Raw genomic sequence first — 25973 nt, 5'->3', positions numbered from 1 at the left:
TTCATGTCAATTACTGTGAAACACAGCGTCGTCTTCAGTCTAGGGGTGGCACTGCGCTCAGCTCAGTGGAATGAAGCTTCCAGTCATAGATGGTTTCAGAATACAGGGTAAGTGACCTCACATTTTACTCTCTTCGTCGTGAAGTCTAGACACCAAAGCCTCGGTTTGAACAAGTAATGCTTTAAGCGCTCTCTCATGCATATGTTTGCTTTAAGGCAGAGTCAGCTTACTATTTCCTGCTTCTCCCACATGGAAATGACACAAGAATATCTCAATAAAATGATTGTGATTTAAGTGGTACACACTCTCTGCAATGTGATTAAATGTTTGTAATAAAAGAAGCACTACTCATGTGCTGGTCAGCATCTGCAGCAATATGTTCACCAAGATATTTTTTTTGTCTCAATATATTCGATATTGTTGCAAATTTAAGAGGTTTTGCAGCTAACATGTAGCTGTTTACTTGTGTCTCAAGAACATACAGCTTTAGGTGAGAGGAGCGCTATATTGCATGAGACAAAGGAACATTTTTAGACTGCTTGTTTTATTTTTGTGCGAAAAACAATTGTGAAGGTTTTAATTGCAAAGTAATACAGTAGGTGTTGGCAACACGAACAAGCCATGCAAAGTGTATGCATTAGAAATGAACTATCCAGATGAGGACCCCCCACCCACTGATATATGTCAATGCTATAATATCAAATGCTGTGACATTTAACACATATGGTAACTAAAAAAAAAGGATAACTAAAGCAAGAGCAGCATTAATAAAACAACAATATCAACTGCAAAATTTATATAATTTTTCTCAAAACTTTTATCTTCACATAAACTGTGGCCTCACACACTGTGGGCACCTTTGCTAACAACCTTCACATTTCACTAGTGCTAATTCTAGCTTCCCTCTAGCTTCTAGCTTGATTCTAGCTTCTAGCTCAACTGCAATGTTTTGAACGTCAGGGCATGTGCAAGTGAAAATTAGTTTGTGATGGCCATGTGGATCTGTTTCTCTGCCTGAATAATAGGGAGAGGAGGGCAATATAATTGCCTTGAGAACTATTAAGCAGAAGCAGCATGGTGGATGAGGAGCAGTAGCTGGGATAAAACATTTCAGGAGTTCAATGTAGTAAGGATACAGGAGTAATATGATTAACTTCGCAAGAATATGAGGCCATTATAACACTAAGGGAAACAGACTGGCCCATTACAGTGAATTTTCAAATACTGTAACTGATCTAGAACACCTTGCACGGCTGCTGTAATTAGGAAAAAAAAAAAGTAGCATTGTCTTAAAAAGACAGCTTTTTTGTTTGTTTACTCTGCTATGCCACTGCACACATTATTACTATTACTTTTTTTTCTTTTGGAACAGAAAGTCACCATATGCCTGGAGGTTTTAGATCACCTTCTTGGTGTGCTCCCGATATATGAACAGTTCGAAAACATTAACATTGTTGCTTGGTTTATTGCCCAAGTAGACTGGCACGGAACGACTGACTAAGGAAGCAGGCATGTGAATATGCACACCCTGTATCCAATCAACCCCTATATCAATCAATTTTGTACAATTAGACCTCCATATATGGAACTTTAATGTAACAATTAAACCGTTTTACTTTGCAGAACTTATTTGGTGTGCATATAGAAATCTTCAATTTATTGTATTCTGTTTATCAGCAATTTCAATTTACTGAAATTATAAATTCTTCTAAAATTTAAATGAGGATATGTGTTGCATTTGAACTGTAAATTCTATAGACGTACAAGCGCTTTTCGGGAGTAAAGCTTCACGATTTCCTTCCCAAGTTTATTCGACTTAAGGACAAAATTCTGCAGCAAAGTTATAAAACGACCACAGGTGACAAGCAGCTGAATGCGAGGTATCTGGTACAGACCGACGGGGGAAAACTTACAAATCACAATAGCACACATTCAGGCGAGTATGTAAACAGGCGAACTAAGCAGGGAACAAAAACAACACAGCACTGCTTTCATAGGTCCCGAATGATCAGAGTTTCGTCAGAGTTGGTGCAAGCACGCATCCGCAGATAAAACGGTTCCCACCGTGCATTGCTCAATACTTCGAGAGCTGACGCCTACACAACCACCGGGGTAGGTTATAGCACTTGTTTCTGCTCTGATCGTATAGTGTTCGAATGATGTCGCGACAACGCAAGTACTTGCAATAGGGGCGACGACCTTCCACAACTCCAGAACATCACAAAAGACCGTTTGCACATGTACTAACCAGCCAAACAAACTAACCACGGCAGCGAATACCACTTAAATCGAAAATACAACGCAGAAACACCTCGAAAAGGTTTCACCATAGAGAAAGGTTACGCCCTGTTTCACAGACGCTCACAAGAAATGTCCAAAGCGCACTACCACAGAACACCTATACAAACTTAGAGAAGGGAAACTGTACCTTCCACAGTGCTACGGAAATAAGCGTAGCGGTGGCGTCGTAAACTAAAGTATGCGACCACAGGTGGCGCTGTACAACAGGAAACGGAAGAGGAAATATCAGAGAGTACTGAAACTGATTGGACTTACCCAAAGTTAATGAGACTATTTGAGCGTGAGCTAGGTAAGGCGCGAGTCAGGAAAACAAGGCAAGGGATACGAAAACTCAAGAGCTGGTGGGATGAAGAAGTTAAGAAGGCCATAAAGAAACGTCAGGAAGCCTCCAGGGAACACAGGTATTCCAAAAGTAAGGGAGAACCTGAAGCAGAAGTAGAGAGGAAATGGGTAAACTACATAAAATGCAAAAGGGAAGCATCCTATTTGATCAACGAGAAAATCAAGACAAAAGGGTCCCAATGGCTGTCAAAAATAAGCAATAAAAAAGATAAACAGGCAGCTAGAAAATTCTGGCAACATCTGAACTCCTTGGGTAATAGGACAAGCCTAGAGCAGAGGTATATAGTAACAGCTCAAGGTACTCGGTTAGAAGGAGAGGCGGCAATGGAGCATATAGGAACCATGATGAGGGAAAAATTTACAAAACAGACAAATGGTACATGCAGTACGTCGGAAAGGGATAGCCCGGTCAACCCACTGCTTTCGCTTGGACAAAAAGAGTGGGAAAGGGCGATGAAGAGGGTACCAAGTAGCACATCGGCAGGCCCCGATGGTATTCCAATTATGTTAATAAAGAAATTGGGCCCGAAATCTAAGAAAGCATTGAGGGAGGTGGTGAGCAAAATGCTAGTGGATGGTAAAGTACCTGACGAATGGAGGCTAAGTAGGATGAGGATGATATATAAGGGAAAGGGGGACAAAGCTGACATAAATAACTACCGGCCTATAACAGTGACGTCAGTGGTTTACAGGGTGGTTATGCAGATTATAAAGGACAGACTGCAGGCATGGGTAGAGAACGAGGGGGTACTTGGAGAGCTACAAAATGGGTTCCGGAAGCATAGGAGGCTAGAAGACAATCTGTTCTCGCTAACACAGTGCATTGAAATAGCTGAAAAGGAACACAGACCCCTATGGCTGGCTTTTTTGGACATCAAGGGAGCCTATGACAGTGTACTTCAAGAGGGCTTGTGGGGCATTCTGGAAACTTTAGGAGTGCGAGATGGAGTAACCAATTTCTTAAAAGATATCTATGAACGTAACCGGGTGATTATACAATGGGAAAAGCAGGTTTCGGAGCCTGTGATGATTCGGCGGGGGCTTAGGCAGGGGTGCCCATTGTCACCTCTGATGTTTATGCTGTACCTACAAGGTCTAGAGGCCAAAATACAGCAAAGCGGACTCGGCTTCAACCTATCATTTCTCAAGCAAGGAAAATTGATTGAACAGTCATTACCAGGACTGATGTACGCGGATGATATTGTATTAATGGCTGACAATGCAGAAGATCTGCAGGAATTAATGGACATATGTGGTACAGAAGGAGACAGGTTAGGCTTGAAGTTTAGCAAAGAAAAATCAGCAGTCATGATTTTTAATGATAACAGTTGCGGCGAGCATAAGATACAGGAGGCCACGCTGGAGATAGTCGATAAATACAAGTACCTTGGGGTGTGGATAAATAACGGCATTGAGTATCTGACAGAGTACGAAAAATATCTAACGACTAAAGGTAACAGAAGTGCAGCGATTATGAAGAGTAGGGCACTGTGGAACTACAATAGGTACGAGGTAGTACGAGGGATATGGAAGGGGGTAATGGTACCAGGCCTGACTTTTGCCAATGCAGTTCTATGTATTAGAACAGAGACCCGGCAACAGTTGGAAATTAGGCAACGTGGTGTGGGTAGGCTCGCTCTGGGAGCACATGGCAAGACACCAAATCTTGGAGTGCAGGGGGATCTGGGATGGTCTTCTTTCGAGGGCAGAGAGGCTAGTAGCAAGATAGCATTTGAGGAGCGATTGAGAAAAATGGGGGAAATTCGGTGGGCTAGGAAGGTTTTCAGTTACTTATACACGAGGAATGTTGACACGAGGTGGAGGAAGCGAACTAGAAAATTGACAAGCAAATACTTGGGAAGTAGCGGGGGAACAAGTAAGGAATCATCTGTCAAGAGAAAGGTTAAGGAGGCAGAGAGGGGTATGTGGAGTACAGAGATGCAAACCAAATCGGCATTGGAGACATACAGGACGTTTAAGCAAGAAATAGCCAAAGAAAATATTTACGATAACTCTAAGGGAAGCTCATTGTTGTTCGAAGCCAGGACGGGTGTACTGAGGACTAAAACGTACCGAGCCAGATACCAGGAGATAGATTTGGTGTGCGAGGCGTGTAGAGAGGAGGAGGAAACGGCGGAACACCTGATACTTGCTTGTAAACAACTTCACCCTGCAGTTGAATCTAACGGAGAACTACTCAAAGCCTTGGGTTTTAAAGACAGTGAAAGTAGAATAGACTTTGAACAGGTAGAAATAACTAAACGGAGGCTATCTGAATGGTGGACAATATCAACGCAAAAGTAAAGGAGTAAATACATAGGTATGCATGCATATAGAACCATTAAAGGCTAGGTGGCGCGTGCCGCCGCCGCCCGATTCAAAGGGTTGAGCCACAATCATCCATCCATCCATCCGGAAACGGGGTTTTGCACAGTATGGCCGTTGGCTTTACCAGGTGTTCTGTGGCTTTACTGGGTTTCTGGCTGCTGCGCCTCGATCGTGCTCCCGCCAGTTAAGTTGCTGTGTGGCAAACGTAGCGCCTACATATATATGTAGGCGCTACGTTTGCCACACAGCAACCAAACTGGCGGTAGCACGATCGAGGCGCAGCAGAATACATGTAGCGCTGAGTCATATCGAGTTGAGGCACACTCTGAATTGACTTTTAAGGGCATCCCGAACGGGTTTTCGTTTATTACGCCGCCGTTACCCCGAGTTGTGCCGCCGTGCTCCAGCTGTTGCATTTCGTGTAGGGCTACTGACAGAATGCGGTTTCCAGGTGGCACGATGGCCTCGACCTGAATAAACGCACACGACACCAAAGATTGAGTAAGCCTGAAAATATTTTATTTGCATTTTACAAGCACAACAAAGAGCACACGTCTACGCATCCACACAAACGCGGTTACATAGTCAAGAACATAGTCAAGAAATGGCTCATTAATAAGGGTAGCACAAACGCACAAGAAAGAAGACCTAAGGTACAAAACGTACGGTCAGCTGCTAAGTATAATAATTTCCCTGTCACCGCGTGTCACTTCTATACAGCATCTTTACAGCACTACCAGGCCGGGTAGTTTGGCGGAAAGAACGCAACAGCTTACGGCCGTCAGCTGCCTCTTCCTTACGGGTGTCATAATTATCCTAATCTCCGCATCAACGTCGTGCAAGTCCGCATACAGGCATCTGTATCTGAACCATATGTGCCAGCTTAATACATGTGTAGTGAAATTATGATAACCACTGCGTCTTATCAAACGTATTGGTTTTGCAAATGCGCATTACAGCTGACGGAACGACATACTGTAAGTGAAGCACAAGAGAACAAGGACAAAAGGAGGATACAACACTTGAAGAAATGAAGAATTAGTAGGCGTACAGCAAACAAGCGATGACGGAGAACACACAATGATGCATCGGGTGTTCTGTGACATCGGTTTGCGTACTTACGGTGTTATGGAGATCAACGGCATAAAAACGTACCTTCAAGCGTACTCCCTCAACCTCCGCCGCATTCATTATGATAATCAACGCCTAAACAAAATGAGGCACTATTTTTTGCCAAGTGTAGACCTCTTTACAGCAAGTCTATGTAATGACTCGCAGACGAAACCACCATGCTTTCGAAAATGTTTTACCGCCGTAGTATTCGAACGCCAACGGCTAGGAAACACATCGATACCAATAGGCTGTCGGCTGTCGGTGGTTAATCAAGTACAAAAACCTTGATGCTATGACTAAAAAGCAGCTTCAACAATCAAATTAAAAAAAAGATCAACTGCTTATTTGTCTGAGGTAACAAAACATCCTTAGACACCTCGATTGCTTATGTCAATGGTTTGGGTAAAGTAAAAAATTCAGCATGTTCAGCGCCCCTAGCAGAGAAAGCACAAATTAAAGTATTCGACCAAATTACAGTAGCTCCACTTGCGCGCTTACGCTGAAACGCGCCTCGATTTACTTTTCGCCCTCTGTGGCCATTTGTTGAACTTGAGAGTGTGCGGGGCCTGGCACTACCGCCGCCTTTTAAAAATCCAACGGGAGCCAAGCCAAATCAGTAACAAGTTGGCTATTTGGGTGAACGCAACGCACCCGTTCGAACCACCGGGTACGCGCAACGCCGGCCCTTTGATGCCAGCCGCGTTGCTCGCTTTCCCATTGCGGCGGCGGTTCCCTTAGTTGAAGTTAGTTCAGCATAAATTCCGTAAGGCGGCGCTTGTTGCCTTTTTAACTTCCGGCGGATGTGGCAGCGGCGGCTGAATGAGTTACTATACTGACTCTAGAGGACAAGCTACCCATAGCATAGAGTTTCCTACAAAATGACTAGAGTGTACTAGATTCGGAGAGTGGGTCCAACGAGGGCTCCGCGCTGAGGCATTTTTTATTGAAAATCCAGAGGGCGCCACGATCGCCTTCTTCTGGAGGCCACGCCCCCGCGCGCGGCGGAGCCAGTCGAAGAGCATGCCCCCCCCCCCCCCCCCCAAAAAAAAAGCACGGCCGCGGTCGAGCGCAGCGTTGTAGTTGCGTTCGAGGATGACCGTGCCTGGATTAGCTGGAGTCCCGCAGTCAGATGGATCGCGTTTGCAGTTTGCCTTCCTTACCTTATGTGCGTGTTTCACTGAGTCATGAGAAAACGAAATTCATAGCTGATATTCCGAAGAAATGGGGACCATGTGCCGTAATGGGATGAGTTACAGGAGTTAATGAACTGTGTGGCATAATTAGGTGTTAAATAAAAATTGGTAAACCTTTGTTTTCTTCCTTTCTCAAGGCGATATATTGAATGCTAAAAAAATATCCCCGATGCCCTAATAACGGCAGCGATTTGAGATTTAGGGAGTCTATATGGGTCACATTATTCTTTACGTGCAGCACATTTTTTTGTAGGTTAATTGTGGGTTTTGAAGATATTTATGGAATAGCCTTTTTCTTCCCTATTTTTGTGCGTCATATACGCCTGAGATGTAGTTGGTTTTCCAGACCTCCTGGGTGAATAAAGCAAAACACATTGTTTATATAGGAAGCATGTTATCGGTTGTCTGTCTTCGAGCTCGCGCAGGTTTCCATTGACACATGCCTCCAATCTGAAGGACCGTTCAACTGAGAGCGGGAGCGTTCTCTTTGTTGACCGGCCTTCATCTGTTGAATATGAGGTCGTTCTCTTTCGCGTGGGCTGCTCGGGTGTAGGCTGCTCGCAGAGATAATCCTGAAAATACGGCAAATGATTGTGGGTACCGCAACAGACTGAAGCGCAGGCTTTCCACGCTGTGTAGATACTTCCTGGCCTTCAATGATATGCACATAATGCCTCAGTATGTACTTTGGACCAAAGTGCAGCTCACGAATGGAGTCGGTGCGGTGAAGAATGAGCTCCTGCACGCGTCGCCGTTCTTCATCTTTAGGGACTCCGAAGAGCGAGAGCTTGGCCTGACCTTTCAATCTACTGTATACGGTTATGCAACCCATTACACAACAGTAGTTCTTTCGTCGAAGTGTGCTCATCCTCTCATTCTTCGAACACTGTGCCAAGTCGCCGAGTTACGAGACAAACCATAACACATATGCGAGGGCCGTCTGCGCGCGTAGATATCGGGCAGACGGCATCGTTTGACGCAAGCGAGGAACCTCAATTCATGGCAAAGCAGTAATTATATTGTATTCTTTTTTCACATACCTGGTACAAAAATCAATTAGAGAGTAAATGACGAAATAAACACAAGCACGACGGCGTGTTCAGGAGACGGCGGCGCGTCGAGCAGACGACAGCTGGGCGCCGCCGTAACCTCCATCGGTAGGCGTGGTTCCGCCGGGCCGTCGAGGCACCGGATTGGCCGGAACGTCAGAAGAAGGCGACTGCAGCGCCGCCGCAAATTTCAATGTTTTTTGCTTCACTCTCGCCGCTTGTCGGGTCCTCCGCTGGACCCACTCCCCCATTCTAGTACATGCATTGAAATCGGGAACCGCAAGAGCGCCGCCATGTTGCTACGCGCCGAGGTTGCCAGCTCCTGAGACGCTTGCTAGACTTGGTGACAGTAGTCAGTTTTAATCCGGCAACCGTAGCAGCGTAGCAGCATGGCGTCTCGCTTGTGGTGTCGTGATGTGTGCGTGCAGCCGTGTGTTTGGGCTTTATAAGTTGGTTCTTTATTCTATGTTGCGGGACTGTGTGGGTGTGGTCCATGTTGGCCGTACAGGTGGCAGTTATGCAACCGAGGGATCATCCTGTTGAAGTTTCCGGCGGTATGCGGTTTTCAGCGGTCACGCCTGTTGCAGAAGTGTCACTCGACGAGGTTACGAGCTTGAAGCTGTGGTCAGATTCCTCGTTGGCGTTCCGTAATTCTCTTCGCACGGACGCGGTATGTTGCAAAAGCCGCTTTCGCGATCTATCGTCGCGACGATAGATCGGGTTTTTTTATTATTATAAGTACTGATCCAGCTGTAGGGCACATGTAACCGACAAACGGAAGTCTCAGGAGAGCACCCGAGGTTATAATAAAGCAGGCGGCGGAGAAACTCCAGGGCACCCAAGGGACAGTGGGGGGATCAAAGCTCGAAGCAGAACGGTACATACGTTGGGGCCGCCGAGGCAAATGTGTGCCAGGGAGTGTTCGCACGGACAGCTCCCCTGGCACGCGCAGCAGTGCCTCGCAAGGTCGAGATACTTTAAAGGCACCTGCGCCCATGATCTTTCTTTTGCCTCGGTGCAGTGAGCACGATTAATGAGAATAATATGGAGGGCATCTGGTGCAGTCGCGAATGCGTCATGGCAAATGTAGCTCGCGTCGCCTGGCGTGTGTAGTAACATCAGAGTTGGTTGTGTGAACTTTATGCATAATACGCTTTGTTACGGTACCTTAACGGAATGGGTCTAGAGGACGGTGTTGGTGCATTTTTTCGTACCGCCCTAATCCTATACCCCCCACTACAAACACACACATATACCCCCCCCCCCTTTTTTTTTTATGTATACATACAATTCCTTGCCATGACGGATCATAGCCTCCTTTACTTTTGAACAATAGAGGAGGCTATGGACGGATTGAACAGTTCAAGTTGTCAACTTGTCAATAACTGTCATAGGAATTGCTGTAATAAACACAATTCCACGATCGGATTGTTTACTCTCATTTTTTGTTGTAACACTGAGGACTACATAGAACTTTATTTTGTATATGTGAGAGAAGCATGTGGATATCACGAGCTTAAGCCAATGTGCAATACACAGACAAAGCAGCTGCTACAACATGAACTGCATTGAGGGCCACACAACACATACGTAATTAAAGGTGCAAAATATAGGAGGAAGCTTCAAAATATGTTCTGTAGCACTGCGAAGTATAACATATATTGTATGTGTACAATAAATGTTCAAAAAAAACTGCATCAATGTCCCATTTGCCTTCAAGTTAATTATCAAGTTCAAGTTTACTGAAGTTTATTATGAGCATATGTACAACAGGAATCTACTGACACACCCACAGTCAAGGTGGCTGTTCGAGGTGTGCTGGCCGCCTAAAAGAAAAAAATTATATGAATGTCGATACCAGTGCTATTGCTTCTTGCCTCTTACCTGCATTTGCCTCCACGGCCTATTGGCTTGCGGAGTAAGTATGAGGGAGCTGCTGTGGCTAGGCGTAGTCATTGTCTAAGCAAAAAGAAAAGGCCATTCAAATGGGGAATTATGGAAATAAATGCAGTTGTTATGTCTGCTTCTTGCACTCTTCTTGCCTAAAAGTTTTCAAACATAGTGTCCAGTACACACCAGCACTCTGACTGCTTCTGCTTTTTACCTGCAGGTGTTGCTGCGAGATCCTTAGTATGGCTGCGTGCAGCATTGTAGCACTTGGTGGAGGCATTTGAAGTGGTAGCCAAAAATATAAAGAATCCTCCTTGTCTGCATGAATGCTTTCAATTTCTAAATGCAGTGGTAACTATCACTATTAGTTCAAGGCCACCCACATCTATGCGGCAAGTGCCATAGCTCGAAACTGAATTTTTTCTTTAGTGTTTCACAAGGCGTCTGATATGTACACATTAGATGTGATGTGTTTGTTTTTATTTATCCCAGTGTGGAGAGAGCATCATTAAATTGTTTTTTATTTTTGCGTGTCTTGTTTTTTGGTTTATTTCTGAATTTATCAACCAGCAGTCTCATGATGCTAAAGTGACTTATGTAATGGCAATCAGCTTTTGTTTTGCAGAAAAACAACGCATTTCCTGACCCATTGTTTGACATCCTCTCACTCGCATAATTTTTCAGAGTATTCTACCTATATTGACATGCTTGACCTCCACTAAAGAGTCTTGCATTTTCAAATAAGACTCTTTCCTTAAAATCATTTGACACTTCTTGTAATTTCTGTACCTTGGGCTTCTGATACTCTGCATTCACCATTTTTGCTTGTTTCTGACTAGAAATGTCTTCTTTAATTTAGAGCTTAAACTTTACCTTTGGAACACATGGAAGGGCTTGCCATTGCATATATGCATAAAACGGAAACATGTTTCATTAAACATTTGCAAAATCCAACTGAACATTGATGAATGCAGCTTGAAGTGTGATATGACTGAATGAGCCATAAAAGTAACTCATTTCACTTGGTAAACTAAAACACATATTAGTGTGATGTACAAGATACGTTACACTAACGTGGTGGGTTCTCTTGCTTATACAGCAAAATAATCGGTGCGCGAGAAAAAACATTATCTTTGCATACCCCTTGTACACACTGATTTAAGGAAAATGAGCTGGAGCTGTCTACATGATCACTTATTTTACCTGCGAGTATACTCAACAAAAGCGTGTCCCAACTGCTTAGTGGTATTTGAGATTATGTCAGTATTGCATATGGTGCCTGTTGTCTCAAATAATTAATTTTGAAAATGCTCGCAGGGATCTGATGTGCATATCTGCAGTTTATGGATACATGCAAAAGACTCAGCATCAAGTGCAAGTGAACGGTCCCACAAACCCGGAGTCGATCATGCAAATAGATTCGCTGCACAAATTTGTGACCAGAAAAATATTTCACATGAAATGGCATGCAAGGAAGTGTTGAAAATATTGCACAGTTAATAAAACGCCTACGCTATTAATATGTGGGTTGATGCACTCGCTATGCAAAACGGAGGTGAGGCGTGCAGACAGGACACAAGAGTAGAGTATTTACAAGCAAACAACACGAGCGCTGCCCACTTCTCTACTCTTGTGTCCTGTCTGCACGCCTCACCTCTGTTTTGCATAATGAATCCTTACCAACTAGCTCAGCTTTCTGTCGTTCTAAGTCTCGATGCACTCGATTTCGTCCGCATTAGGCACTCGCCTCTTGATTACTTCGTGGCACAGAAATACTCCGCATCAGGCTGTTTTTCTGCTGTGGCCTTTGTAGAAGCATGATTGTTCAAAGTGCTACAATTAAACAGATTCTATGAGTTGCTTGCGGCTTCGCCAGTACAATTCCGGTGCGCTGGTCCGCCTGTCCAGCAATTTCCTACTGAAGGGAAACCTGCAAATAAAAACACCGCTCCGCATGTAGAAAAATGCTCTACTGTGACGCTTCTCAAACGATTGTGATGCACCACAAGAGCTGCCTACTCGCGTGATATTCTCAACAAGGAGATACATTCGTTTACTTACATGTGAAGTTATATGCCAGATCACTTTGGGGCTTCGGTGGCACATAAGGCACGAGTTTGCCATTGCGTCCGATGTCGACGCGCGATCGCATGTCAAACCTAAAGTGTACGAAACGCGTGCGTCTAATTGTCGTACAAAAATCCCTCACGTGACCTGATCCTAGGTGCCTAGGGACAGAATCGTTTAGGGACTTTTGAGAAGGCATGATGGTTGCGCCGAGCGGCGTCGTGGCGTGTTCGTTCTCGGCGTGATCGTTCACCGGCTCGCGCGGACCGCGCGTTGTTCAACGTTGCTTATGTGATTGTGCTTGCGTTGCTTGTGTGTTGGTTGTAGGTACTTAGCGGGAAAGCCGCGAGTAGTGGTGATGCGACAGTGCGGCTTTCGCCATCTGTGCTTTCGCCTCGGTGAGCTCTGGCAGTACAGAATCTGCGTTGTGTGACCCGTGCTTCCTTGACAATTGAAATGTCGAAGTGGCCTAGCGCCTCGGCAGCGAAGTTCTGCGAACCGCGATGCCGTGGCGTGCGTTGAATCTCCGGCCCACGCCGACCGCTGGTCGTGTGTCTCCGCAGTGGGTTCAGTATTTGTTGGCTAAAAGTCGCGCAGTAGTAGTGGTGTGGCATGTCGGCTTTAAGTCTCGGTGAACTCTGGTGGTGTTAGATCCGTATTTCTGAAGAATTCATTGGTGCTGACGATTGAAATATTCAAGTGGCGTAGCGCCACGGCAATGCAATTTGCGATCCGGCGCTGTGCAGCAGCGTCGTCGTGTTCGCCCCTTTTCGGCAGCGTCATCACATCGCACATGCACTTTTACTTGACGGGACTCGTAGGCGGAGGTATTGCACGTGTTTTTCGCCACGACTTACGTAAGTAATATAATGCATAAGGTGGTGTTTGCTCACAACTGTTCACGCGTCCTTGAAATAGGGCAGCGCATGTTTTCAATCGTGTTCAGCGCTAGTGCACTATCCGTCACTTCATGTGATTTACTTTTATCGTGGGCTCTACGACAATTATCGCGTAGTGCTGTGAACATAACGGAGCTTTAGTGATGTCACATGATCTGCCAGAATTCCACGAAATGCAGAGTAGATGTTTAATATTATTCGTACTAAGGGCGCGATAAGCACAGTGAGGTGGAGCCTAATACTGTGCCCTGCAATCTTCAGCTGCATTTGTGCCCGTTTTTCGCGCTCTTAGTTTTAGCAACGGGACGCAGGGTTCGGTGCAAAGTTGGGACGAATGAATGTGTATATACGTCCGCAATAACTTCACCGCAACACATTTGTTACCCTGAACGTACTGCCCCGCCCGCTTTACTATAATCTCAGGTGCTCTCGAACTCTCTATTTGCCGGTATTTTTATTTTCACGTGCTGAATGGTCCTACCGCAATACATATATATAGTGAGGTGAAGCTGATTAATGTTGCCAATTGCTTTGACAGTGTCAGATCTAACAGTTATAGAATGACATGGCCAATACAACAGCTCACACCTTCACTTTAACAATTCTATTAGGACTGTCCAACTAATCTTACAGTACAGAAAAGCAACGTAAACACCTCAAGAGTTGATTAGCAAGTAATACTGGAAAGTTCAAGTCTAGTGACCAAGGGTGTGGTGAAGTGCTTTAAACATTCAACCAACACACCTTAAGTGCTTAAAAATTTCTAGCATATTGATGCAGGCTGATCAGACTTACTTTGATATTGGTTGTTTTACAATGAAAATAATAGTACTGCATAAGAGGACGCAAGCGACTCGTGTGCTTCTTGGTTATGCAAACCACATGGGTGCCAGAAATACCCAAACATGGTGCTTGTTTACACACGCTGCTTGCGTCCACTAATCTAAAGCTCTCTAATGTCAGCAGTATAAAGAGAGGCTGTAAAAATATGGCTTTGAATTTCACAACTCCAATTTTGTTTCTTCTGTACTTGTACAACCTATGGTTTCGTGACAGCATCTGCCTAGCTCATTGCCACATTTTGCGACGAAAGCAGTGATGAGTCAGTCAGAGTTGCCTGTCCTAATATTACTCCAATAATTCTTTAAGCAGTTCATTTTTTAAGCACGAAGCATGTCATGCCCAACTAGAAAATTAACCATGCGATAATCTACTAGAAGTGGCTAAAAAAATCAGCAGTCTTCTGAAGTCAGCTTGATTTGCAGCTGCTAAAATTGGCTATTATTGAATTAGGGCAAGGAAGAAATGGCTTGAATAAACATATGTGTCTCATCAGAAAGTTGCGGTGGTGTGCTGCAGGCTAAAAGCCGTTTTGGCATTGGTCTACCTCTGTCCCAAAACCAGGCACCACAGTCAAGGCGACTTCACTTGGCTTTTACAGCTTCAAATTCGCTTTCACAAGCACGTAATACTCAGTCGAGGTGAGCTCAATGCACATCACCCACACTGGGGATGCAAAGACATACGGCCAAGAGGATGCCATCTTGACGAAGCAGACACCACAGACCTCGAATTAACAAATGACGCCAACTATCCCAACTGGTATACCCTCCATTCAAACCAGAAGGGCAGTACACTTACCTAGCATGGGCAACTAGGGCCTTCATCTAAGAGTGTCAATGCGATTCTGCCCCAAGAGGCAGTGACCATTATGTGATATAATACTTGATGTAGGGGTGAAAATGTGCCACATTCACAAAATCGGGGTTTCAGGCTGGGGCCATTTCCGTGATGCACTTGAGTGTGCAGAATGTGAAGGTGTTGAAGAATCGCTAGCAACACGCATGCTTTACACACTGCAAAGAGCGACATGCTAACTAGAGCTTACTGGGCGCGTCATTTAAACATATAGGCCTCAGTAAGCTGTAACACATTCTTGGCTATAACAGGATGCACCAAATACTGTAATACTATTGAAAACATGCTGCTCGATTTTCAGTGCACATCTGAGAAATTTGAGGAACAAGCTGCAGATGTTATCCCCGACCACCTCGCAGTGACTGACCGTCACCTGAGTTGTACGCACCTTAATGACCACTTGCCACGGAAGGAATGGAAAGCCTCTATTTACGATGGCAGAACCTGTTGTTGCTCTCGAGCATGTCAACACTTAAAGTGCACATGGCAAAGATGGAGTCATTTTTCAGATGTTGAGGAATCTTGCCGAAACAAGGAAGCAAGCACTATTGCTTGTAATCAATGAAATCTGGAATATTGGAATTCCCCACAGAGTGGAAACACTTGGTCATGATGCCACTACCGAAACCAGACAAGAAACCTGACACCATAGACAACCTTTGATCAGTCTCACTCACATTGACAGTGTGCATATTGACTGAAGGAATGTGCCTCGCGAGGCTGAACCAGCATCTGGGAAAGACAAGACGATTTCCACCTGTGCCAGATTGGTTTCTGACCTAAGGTTGACATGTGCCACAATAGCCTCTTTCTGCATCAAACCATCGCCAATGCCAGCTGCTTTGGAGGAAAGATGTATGGGTTCTTAGTCACAGTCCAACCAAGAAGGATGTTGAGCACAGTCTGCAATGAGGAAGTACTGGTGGCCTTTCGTGAAGCCTGCCCAGGCATTAGTGTTGCGAAAGCCTCTTATGCAACCATATGTTTGAATATGAAGTTATAGTAAACAGCCAAAGACTTTTACCAACTGCAAAGGTGGAAACGCAGGTAAAACCCGGACCAGCCCACTTGGTTGCAGGAGTGATTCGCTGATGAAGTAAGAAGGTGACTTAACAGTTGGTGATAAGGTACACCGAATGCAGGTGTGCGCGGTATGTATACATACTGTTAGGCTGAAACAGATTAATTTTCTCCAAAGCAATATCAAAAGCTCAATTTTGTTTAGGATGCCACTCATGTGCTTTAGGTAAGTGTGGACATCATCATCATCAGTCTGGTTACACCCACTGCAGCGCAAAGGCCTCTCCCATACTTCTCCAACTACCCCGGTCATGTGCTAATTGTGGCCATGTTGTCCCTGCAAATTTCTTAACCTCATCCGCCCACCCAACTTTCTGCCACCCTCTGCTACGCTTCCCTTCCTAGCAGTGTGGACAGGGTTATATAAAGCGGCATAGGCAAATGATACAACTAGATACAGCTGTTATGCATAATATTTTTTTCTGGACTAAATTCTTGCTCCTTGAACTCATTCGAGATCATTAACTGTAGCACCAAAGTAGTGGAACACTATCGAACAAAGGCATGTAGCGCGCACATCTCAATTCTTCTTATGCCAGTTTTCTTTTTTACACCAATAGCTGCTATGGGCCAACTCCCCTGGTTCTGATGTCTACTGGTGTTGTCACTCTAATTCCCAAATTTATAGCTATAATATTGCCGATAAAGTTCTCATTGTGATGTGTGGATTCAAACATATGATCAAAAGATTGGCAGTCCACAATTCTACATTTCAGCCACTCTGCTGAAGGTACAGTTGTGGCGAATACTGATCCTGGAGAGTGCGATCTAGCCAACAGGTGCCATGATTGGCTAACACCTGTTCAATGTCTGCGTGCTGTATATAGAGCGGGCGTCCACGCCTTCAAATTCTTACTCATCATTTTCCCCACTTGTGAAGGCAGTACTATGTTAATTTTTCTTCTTACATGTAATGACAGTGATTGGGTGCATCTGCTTTATTAATCTTCTAGTGCTTGGCTTCTCAGATTTACTGGATGGAAATGGTTGATGGGGCAGAGCGCGAGACTTAGAAATGGGTAGCTCAAATATAGATTTGCGAAAACCAAATTAATTCAGCAGTAAGAAGCTAAAGGGTTGTTTTTCTGGAGACCAGTGACCAAGTCTGGATGTGAAAGAGGAGGAAGAAAACTAGTCTTTCCAATTCAACACTGGGAGGCACAACTCCCACTTGTTTTACTTCTTTAAAGGAGATTACTGACTTGCACTGGCAAGTGTTCACTTCAACAAACACGGAATGAAGCAAGCTTCCTGCGCATATTTCACCATTTATTGCATCACTTTCACAGTATGAGTGAAACTCCAATTTTCGTTATGCCACAACTTGCCCAATCCTGTGTTTTGCAGTAGGATGTTAGCAGTGCTATTAAGGCACTTACATATTCGTGAATAGTAGTAGAGAAAAAAAAGTAAGAAAACAGTGGCTTTTTGTGCATCGACTATGCATGCACCTGGTGCTCTCATGTCCATTTTTTCCGCTATCTGCTAAACCATTCTAAACAAGAAAAGCTCATACGCTATTATTGTACAGAGTAAGACAACTAAACCAGTATCCTTGGTAAGCAAGGTTTATTTATTTGGTGACATTTTCTGTGGCGCTGTTATTGGGCTTTCCTTTCATCCTTTTCCGCTGTGCAGATTCATTAAGAAGTGACAAGACAGTTTGACAATTTTAATCATTGAAAGACTTAGCGAAACCTTTATTGGGTTGTTTTTCCTTGCTTTCAGACTCTGCACATTGCCTTTTAAGGCATGTTTTAAGTGTTTCTTTTTTTATGGAGAGGGCATGTTAACATCTTTTACACCATGTCAATTATGTGGTGCCATAGTGCATTCTTGGATGGAGTCTTGCCCTTTCATTCAGTAAAATATAATGTTTTTTGTGTCATAGGCTGTTTTACATTTGAGTATGAGTGTAGCATTTCGCTAAGTTTTGCCTCTGTCACCCAAGCTTGCTACCCACTGTTGTTGACATGTGACTTTTGTTCAATAAAAGGAAATCTGTCACTTATCCTGTGCACTGGTTGTCTTTTTGAATTACAATTTGTTGCCTATATAAGTTCTTTTGTTGTATCTCAGATTAGGAATGGCTATCAAAGTTGACATCATTTAATCATATTGCACACAATGTGGATGATATGTACTTGCAATATATGGCCGCCATAAATAGAAGTTAATTCAAGAATAGTGCCTTTGCATGGTGGGGCAGCCATGAATTGTAGCTATAAGTTACCAGCACTGCAAGTAGCACTGTTTGTGCAGAATATAGTTCAACTCTACTACTTTCAAACACAATTGTTTTTATCTGCATTTGTATAGCTCCAGTTCCTGTGAACAACACGCATCTGGCGGAAGAGTGGCTTGCACCTGCAGTGGGGCCCAACGAATAGGCAAATTTCTGCTCGTTTTCATGTTATTAACATATTAGTTGAGGCAGTCGTTCTTATAGTAGCCTGTTTGCCCAGTGTAGAAGCCACTGCGGGTGTCAGGGTCTTGTACACATCTTCAGCTTTGCAGGGGACACAGCATCTGGTACATAGTTTGTCACAGGCCATGTTTTTGGGGCAAGTTGGGTTTACTCACTTGCAAAGAGAGAACCCAAGCTTGTTGGATATGAATTAAACCGCCTGTACACTCGGTGGCCTTCTTCATTTTGTGTGACATATATGGTTATAGCTACCCTTGCTTTATGCACTCCTTGTCCGGCAGCAGTTTTGCTTTTGAAACACTCAGGATAGCTTTCAGCAAGCTGGACAGGAATAGCACTGAAAAACCAGCAGATTGTAATTGTCGCACTTGTCATGCGAAGCTTCCTACAGTATGATGAGGACGGAAGTTAATGAAGGTGTTCCTCAAGGCCTTCTAGCTTGTCATGAGTTTGGAGCAACGTGATGTATAGCACTTTTCTGAACGCACACTATAGGTTCAGCAGGTGTGGCCATGGTTGAAGTGCAGTGCAAGGTCAAGAAACCAGATATTAATGAGCAGCACACTGGTAAAGGAGACGCTGGGAAAACTAGTGGGAAGCCTGTTGAACATCTAATTCACCAAGTTGCTGGCTTCATCAGGTAAACTGTGATAAAGAGAAGCAAGTCGTCAACACATCAGAAGGTTTTTGCGTATAGACACTGCTAAGGTTCTCATGCACGTCTCTTGTAACACGCCAACAAATCTTAGTGCGCAGGCTATGCATGACCAACTACATATGCCTTCTGTTTGGACAAAGAACTGCTCATTGTAACTGACGAAGATGGAGTGGATAAAAAAAACGGCAGCTCCACTAATCTGGTTTCACTGGTATCAGCAGTGCTTTGTAAGTGTGCATCGCCATACTCCCCACTGCCTTCTTGGTTGACATCAGCAAGGACCGGCTTGAGGCAAGGGGTAATAGACATCTTTACAAGTTAAAGATGCATGCATGCATGGAGAGCACATTGTGTCCAAAAAGTAGGCACTTCACAGGGGCACTGGAGAAGAAACAGATTATTGACAGTGGCCAAAGGCAAGCTTATCCGCTACTAAACACCCAACACTGTTGCCATGTGACACCTCTGAAACAATCCTTCTGAAAGAAGAAATCATTCTTGTGCATCCATAAAGAGGGCGGATAGGCAAAGCCCCTTCAGCAATGCTGCCAGCTTTAAAAGGCCCACTTGGCACATCCTGAATGCTTCCTTCTTAGACTTTGCTGGGTGCAAGCATTCTACTGTCCAAAAGTTGTCATTGAGAGCACTGTTGGTTTGGTGGCAATACAGTTCAGAAACGATTGCAAGAAACCTTTCTTCCGAGTTGGTCTGGAGGCTCATGGTGCTCACAAAGCGACACCATGAGACAAGCAAGGTGACCGGATGCCTCCAAGCCCTTGTTCGTGTATCACACTGTTCTGTTAGTAACGACCATCAGATCTGAAACCAACAAGCCCAAGTTCAGCACTCGTGTGGTTACTGTGGTGGATCCATAATAAAAAGCACAAAACAGAAAACTGAATGGAAAGGATAAGGCACCATTTAACACCTAGTATTGCTTCAGCCCACCCCCTTTTATTTTGTCTGACCCCCCCCATGCTACATTATTTTCTATAAATAGGCATGAACTTATCCTGTGCACAGCTTACTGCAGAGAGCATAGGTGATGTTCCCAATCGGTGTCCGATTTTTATATACACTATGTGCTGGCTCAAAGAGGCTCGAAACACTGCAATGGAAGCTTCTAATAGAAAAGGCGCCTGGAAGAAAAAAAAGCTGTGCTGCAACCATCTTGGCAACATCTTGTCCCCTTAATAAAAATTGTGCTTCCGTATAAACTTCAGCCCTCCAGTTTAGAGTAAAGTACCAGTGCACTTATGAACAACGAATCAATTCTCAAAGAGCATGTGCAGTCCAGCCAGAAGCATAGGCATGAAACCGCATTGTGCTCCTGCATTGAAGGTGAATAATGCGTTACAAAATGACGAATGTGGCTTAGTAAGCTTCCCTGCAATATGAATTTGTAATGTACAAAGAATTGTCAATTAAGCTTACCAAGAGCACAGATGCACTTGCAAATTATATCACAATTGAAAATAATGAGCAAACCTATGTGCCCTTTCCACTATAAGTATGCTTTACTGCACGATGCTTATTTCCACCTCTGTATTGCGGTGTAGCAAGCTACGAAAGAAACGCTGCATAATTGAGCTTTTTAAGATTACCTTTTTTGCAATACACCTGTGTTCTGCGGTGAAGCCTAAGCAATGTACTGCGTTGAAGCATACCAAAAGTGGAAAGGGGCCACTGTCACTGGACATAAAAAGAGTTCTTTAATTATACCCTATGATTATACACTCGCGCAACCGCCGCCTCTCAGATCGCCTGAGTGGACATACTATGCTGGGTGATGGCGGCCCCCTCCCACTTTTAGTATCCTTTACCGCGTAACTAAAATGCACTGCGGCGAAGAAGCCGTACATTTGTATTGAGTGAATAAACAAATGGTTTTTACAACAGTACAGAAATAAACGCGCACCATGCATCAGTCTACCACATGGAAGAGCGTCGCAACAAAAGGTAGCTGATTCACACAGGCTGCGTAGCCCACTTATCAGTCGTAAAGGCTATTCTGGGTAATTCATAATTTCACACACACAGAAATATGTTTATATGTTTACGTTCGTACTCCTTGCGTAATAAGACTTCCAGAACTTCCACAACAGGAAGTAATTTACAACACACAAACGAAAACAACAGATATATATGCCTTGTTTTCAACTCGGTCGTCATGCAAATGACATATGGCACGGAAAAACGTGAACATGCTGTGTGTTAGCATCGTAAACTTCATACTAGGCAAGGAGCACACCACAATCCCGCGACAGCCGCTAATGAGACCAAAACGGGAGCACATATCCGTGAACGTGCAAATGGAGACCCTAAGTCACTCTGCTCCTCCACCACACCCCGCTGTACGGCTGAACCACTCGTTTCAAGTACAGCACACCTAACACACATTCAGCACTGAACAGTGGGCGGTCGACGCAGTCGCATTTACATGACTTGTAGCGAGCAGCACATCCCTCGATGTCCGTTAAGCAAAGTCGGACACGGCGACGCCACATCGCGGTTCGCAGAACTTCGCTGCCGATGCGCTAGGCCACTTCGACATTTCAATTGTCAAGCAAGCACGGGTCACACAACGCAGATTCTCTACTGCCAGAGCTCACCGAGGCGAAAGCCGCACTGCCGCACCACCACTACTCGCGGCTTTCCGCCAAGTAACGCAGAACCTACAACCAACACACAAGCAACGCACGTACAATGACATGAGCAATGTTGAACAACGCGGGGTCCAGAGAACGATCACGCCGTGGACGAACACGCCACGGCGTCGCTCGGCGCCAGCATCGCGCCTTCTCAAAAATCCCTAAACGATGCTGTCCCTAGGCACCTAGGATCAGGTCACGTGAGGGATTTTTGTACGACAAATGGCCGTGTCTGCTGTGCCCGGGGCACAGCAGACGAAAGGTGCCCGAAATGTCTACGTTCACCTATGACGTCACGTCCGCTATAACCCATGATGTCACATCCGCTCACGGCCATTTGTGGCCGTGTCTGCTGTGCCCGGGGCACAGCAGACGAAAGGTGCCCGAAATGTCTACGTTCACCCATGACGTCACGTCCGCTATAACCCATGATGTCACATCCGCTCATTTCCATGGCGTCTGTCTCGCGGAGCCGGCTGCGCTGCGAAGCGGTTCGTATTCCGTGCCCACTTAGAGCGTGAGTAATTCATCTTTCCACGATATATGCGTGTAATAAAGGATTGGGGCTGTGAGCTGTTTGATGCGCTACCATTAGGTACCTTGTGCGCATATTTGGCCTCATGGCCGCGTCAAATTGCAGCCGGCATGTGGAATGGGCCGTGGCATCTTAAATGGAGCTGCTCATGTGAGTGGTATTGCCTCCGTCAGGATCGTCAGTGCGTGCACAGAACCATTCAGTAGTCTGATTCAGGGGAGGGTGCGCGTAAGAACGAGGACGTAAGAAAACACTGGCATGACGAGCTGTTCCTTCAGATCGCGTTACATCGCGCTTTTTTTTTCTAAGACCATCTCGCTCGAGCGAGGGGATCTTAGAACAGCATTACTACTGCTTTTTTACAGCTTTGCTGCGGCTCATTTAATCATCACCTGCATTCCTTTAATAATACAAATGGCATCGCTGCGCGGAAGAGCGTCTCTTGAAGTTTCCAAACAAGAGCCAATGCTGCCGTGCCTGCTGCATACACGCTTATACCTTTCCTAACGCAGCTAAGACGCTGCACTAGCTCTGCTACTGCGTGATACAGGGTCACTGTGATAATAAAATTAAAAAGAACAAACGAAATTAATGCAGAAAATGTCAAACGTTGCCAAGCGTGATAAACGGACCTGCCACGCTAGATGAGTTGAAGAAATCGGCGTCCTGAAGTCAGCTTGGCCGCAGTAGAATAGTGTTACGCGGTGAAGCATGTCAGAACTGAAGAGTGACCGCTTTCACCGACATATATGTGTTCCTTAATGATGTACTTGTGGAGCTGCCGTCTCCTATTACATTACGCGCGCCGAGGCGCCTAAGTGTACAGGCCGGCCTTCAGCGCTATTTCGGACGTAGCTGTGATGCTTTGAACCGTTGGTTTGTCGACCTCGTAAGCCAGTTAATGTTTACACGGCCATTTTTTTCTGAACTGTTGATTTCTTCCATAATAGCTACGTAATTTCGTAGTTTCCTGTTCAACTGCTTTGGTCATATGCGAGTCAAGGTGTTCTCTTTAGCCGAGCGCAGTTTTCGAAAGCGAAACGACGCTTTTGCATCAGCATATAGTGCCGTCGCCCATTTACAACACAGTCAATCAATGTCATTTTGTATGTCACTGGGAAACCGCCGAACGCAGGGAACTCCCTCGCATGCGGGGAACTGCATAACTAGCCACTGGATTAGCGTGCCTCTTGGGAAGCTGCTTTGCATCAAAGGCCAGGTACCCTTGCTATGATTCACCGCAAAACATGTGTGTCTAACTGCTTAACATATTTGTATTGCGTTGAAGCTAACCTTACGGAACCGAATTTCGCAACGCTTTTTAGACACCTGCATCTCTAACAGCCACTACCAAACGCTTGTCGGTACATTTCTTGGCAAAAGTCCAGCTAAATCTCCCCTGTTGGGAGTGGGGGGGGGGGGGGGAGGCTCACGTATATGAAAACTGCCAAGGAAAGCAGTTGCCCTGATGAAGGCACGCTCCCCTGTCGAACCAGCCTGTTCGACCACCGTTATCACCGCAACATATTTGTGTGTTGCGGTGAAGCATGCCAATATTGGAAAAGATTTACGTGAATCTGGAATGTATGGTTACTGTCAGCGACGAACCTAATGTTCTACTCTCAACAAAGCAGATTTTCGCGGCAGGATGCACGATGTCTTGAGAACTTTTGTTGGCTAAAGCCATACAGGCCAGGTTAGCTCTTGTCACAATAATACGCTTTATCGCAATACACAAGAGGCCTCGCTGCAGGACACGCCCGCCGTAGTTAGCCAAAACTTTACGTGACCGTTCACTGCAAAACACCTCCTGTATTGCGGTGAATCGTAATAAAGCACATTTGTCAGTTTAGAATTTAAAGACCCTTGCCCTTCGCTTTTGTAATATTATGACTCAGTTTAATGAGAACATGTATTCACTGCTAAAAACATCCACATTGAAATAGAGATATGAACACTGATGGCAGCCTGTGTGATGTTTTATCCCTTTACTTTTTTGTGTACCTGTCACGCTGCCATTATTAAATTTTCCTGTACTTTGTAAGATGCTGACGTACATAACATTACATCACAAGGAGCTACTGTGTAATTAGTGTTCAAGGACCAGTGTGATGGCTTTTCTCAAGAAAGGTTTGGGTTATGTTGTTGTGAAGGTTTTTTTTTAGAGAGGTAGCTTTCTGAGAAGAAATCAGATGTCAGGAAATAGACCTCAATGGCGCAGTAATCTTGGCTGCCTTTTGCTCAAACGTGCCCTAGACATAATTGAGTGATTTACACTTGCAACTGGACAGCAGCCTTAGCTTGGGAGACTAGTGATAAGGTATATTTTATCAAACTAGGTGACACATAGCATTAGCAGTCCGAATAGAGACCTGTTTAAATGTTTGTCACCTTTAACACTTAGATTTTCGACCATGAATTCAGAAAAATCTGTAGCACATTTAGAACCTAGATTTTAAATGCTGTATAAGTTGGCTTCTTGTTCACTGCAGCTGTGCTCGGCTTCTGTCCAAACGGGAGAGCACTTCTGCACAGCTTATTAGGGAACATTCTTATTTACATACCTTCTTTTTATTTATCTCGCCTACAATCACAATGAAATGTTTATAGCACATGAATGTGCTGTGCATGAATCTTAACTTACAATGCCATGTTCAACAGCACAGTGCATGTAGCTTGTGTTGGTTCATTCAAGCTAAGCATTGCTACAGCCTTTAACTGTAGGTATCATGGTGTGAGAGCAGAGAAATGGATATGCAAAGACAGTTGGGCACATTGAGACAACATCTTTGTTGTGTGTGAAAAGGTGACAGATAAACAATGTGGGGAGAACGCATGCACTTTCATATTTTCTCGTGCTCAAAAAAAGCCGGAGGATTAAGGTTTCTTCACAGTGCCATAGAAACTATATGTTTGCTCTCAAAGGTAATTCTGATTCTTTGGATATGTTCCTGTGCTGTGTTTATTTTCTTGAGTGTGCTTTAGTTTTTGCACATTAATGTTTCAAATTCATTTTTATTTTCACAGACTGAACATCCCACATCTTGGTTTGACTTCCTGGTACAGGATACTTGCACTTAGCATGGAGTTATGAAGCAGAGCAGTGTACTTTTATTAAATGTGCAGATTTTAGCAGTATAACAGCCGTTCATTAAAAAAACATGTGTGCTGAAAATAAAGTGTACTTACCCACATTCCTCGTTGTCTATTTATTTATTTATTAATACTGTCAACCCTCATAGAGGGTCATAACAGAGAGGACAATACAATTACATAAATCAAATATGGACAATGTCAATGTACGTAAAGTTGCTTAACACTTGTCAGTTCACAGTGAATAAGATGTTCACTTGAATGCTGTTCAGCACACTTCTGACATTTATCAAAATATGTACAATGAATATCAAGTCGCACATATCACTTGGCACTTCAAAACTAAATCGAAAACTCCCATAAATATGCCTCAGCAGCATTTTCAAAGTCGGTGACATCTTTAGGCTAACAATAGCGTTTGGCAATTGGTTCCACATTTCTATCGCATCCAGGAAAAATGAGTATCGATATGTGTCACTGTTGGTATGGTCCGGCTTTATGACATAGTCGTGGTTTGTTCGCGGGTATCTTTTGCCTGGAGCATGTAGATATTTGAGCTTATCAATCTAAAGTTGATCCTGCATTATTTGATAAAGCACCTTCAGCCTATATTTTTTCCTACGTACCTCAAGAAGATAGAAGTTGCAA

The 25973-nt window shown here is 44.4% G+C and overlaps 1 long non-coding RNA gene across 1 annotated transcript; it reads left to right on the top strand.

The window, feature by feature from the left end:
- The first annotated feature begins 22046 nt into the window (after positions 1 to 22046).
- LOC142560915 (uncharacterized) lies at positions 22047 to 25426 on the top strand. Its single transcript, XR_012823470.1, has 2 exons — positions 22047 to 22214; positions 25260 to 25426. It is a non-coding gene; the product is annotated as an uncharacterized LOC142560915 (long non-coding RNA).
- Positions 25427 to 25973: the final 547 nt, after the last annotated feature.

Source organism: Dermacentor variabilis, chromosome 10, assembly GCF_050947875.1.
Source record: "Dermacentor variabilis isolate Ectoservices chromosome 10, ASM5094787v1, whole genome shotgun sequence".
Lineage (NCBI taxonomy): Eukaryota > Metazoa > Arthropoda > Arachnida > Ixodida > Ixodidae > Dermacentor > Dermacentor variabilis.
Note: the sequence above shows the minus strand (reverse complement) of the source record. Positions and strands in the feature narration are given on the sequence as shown.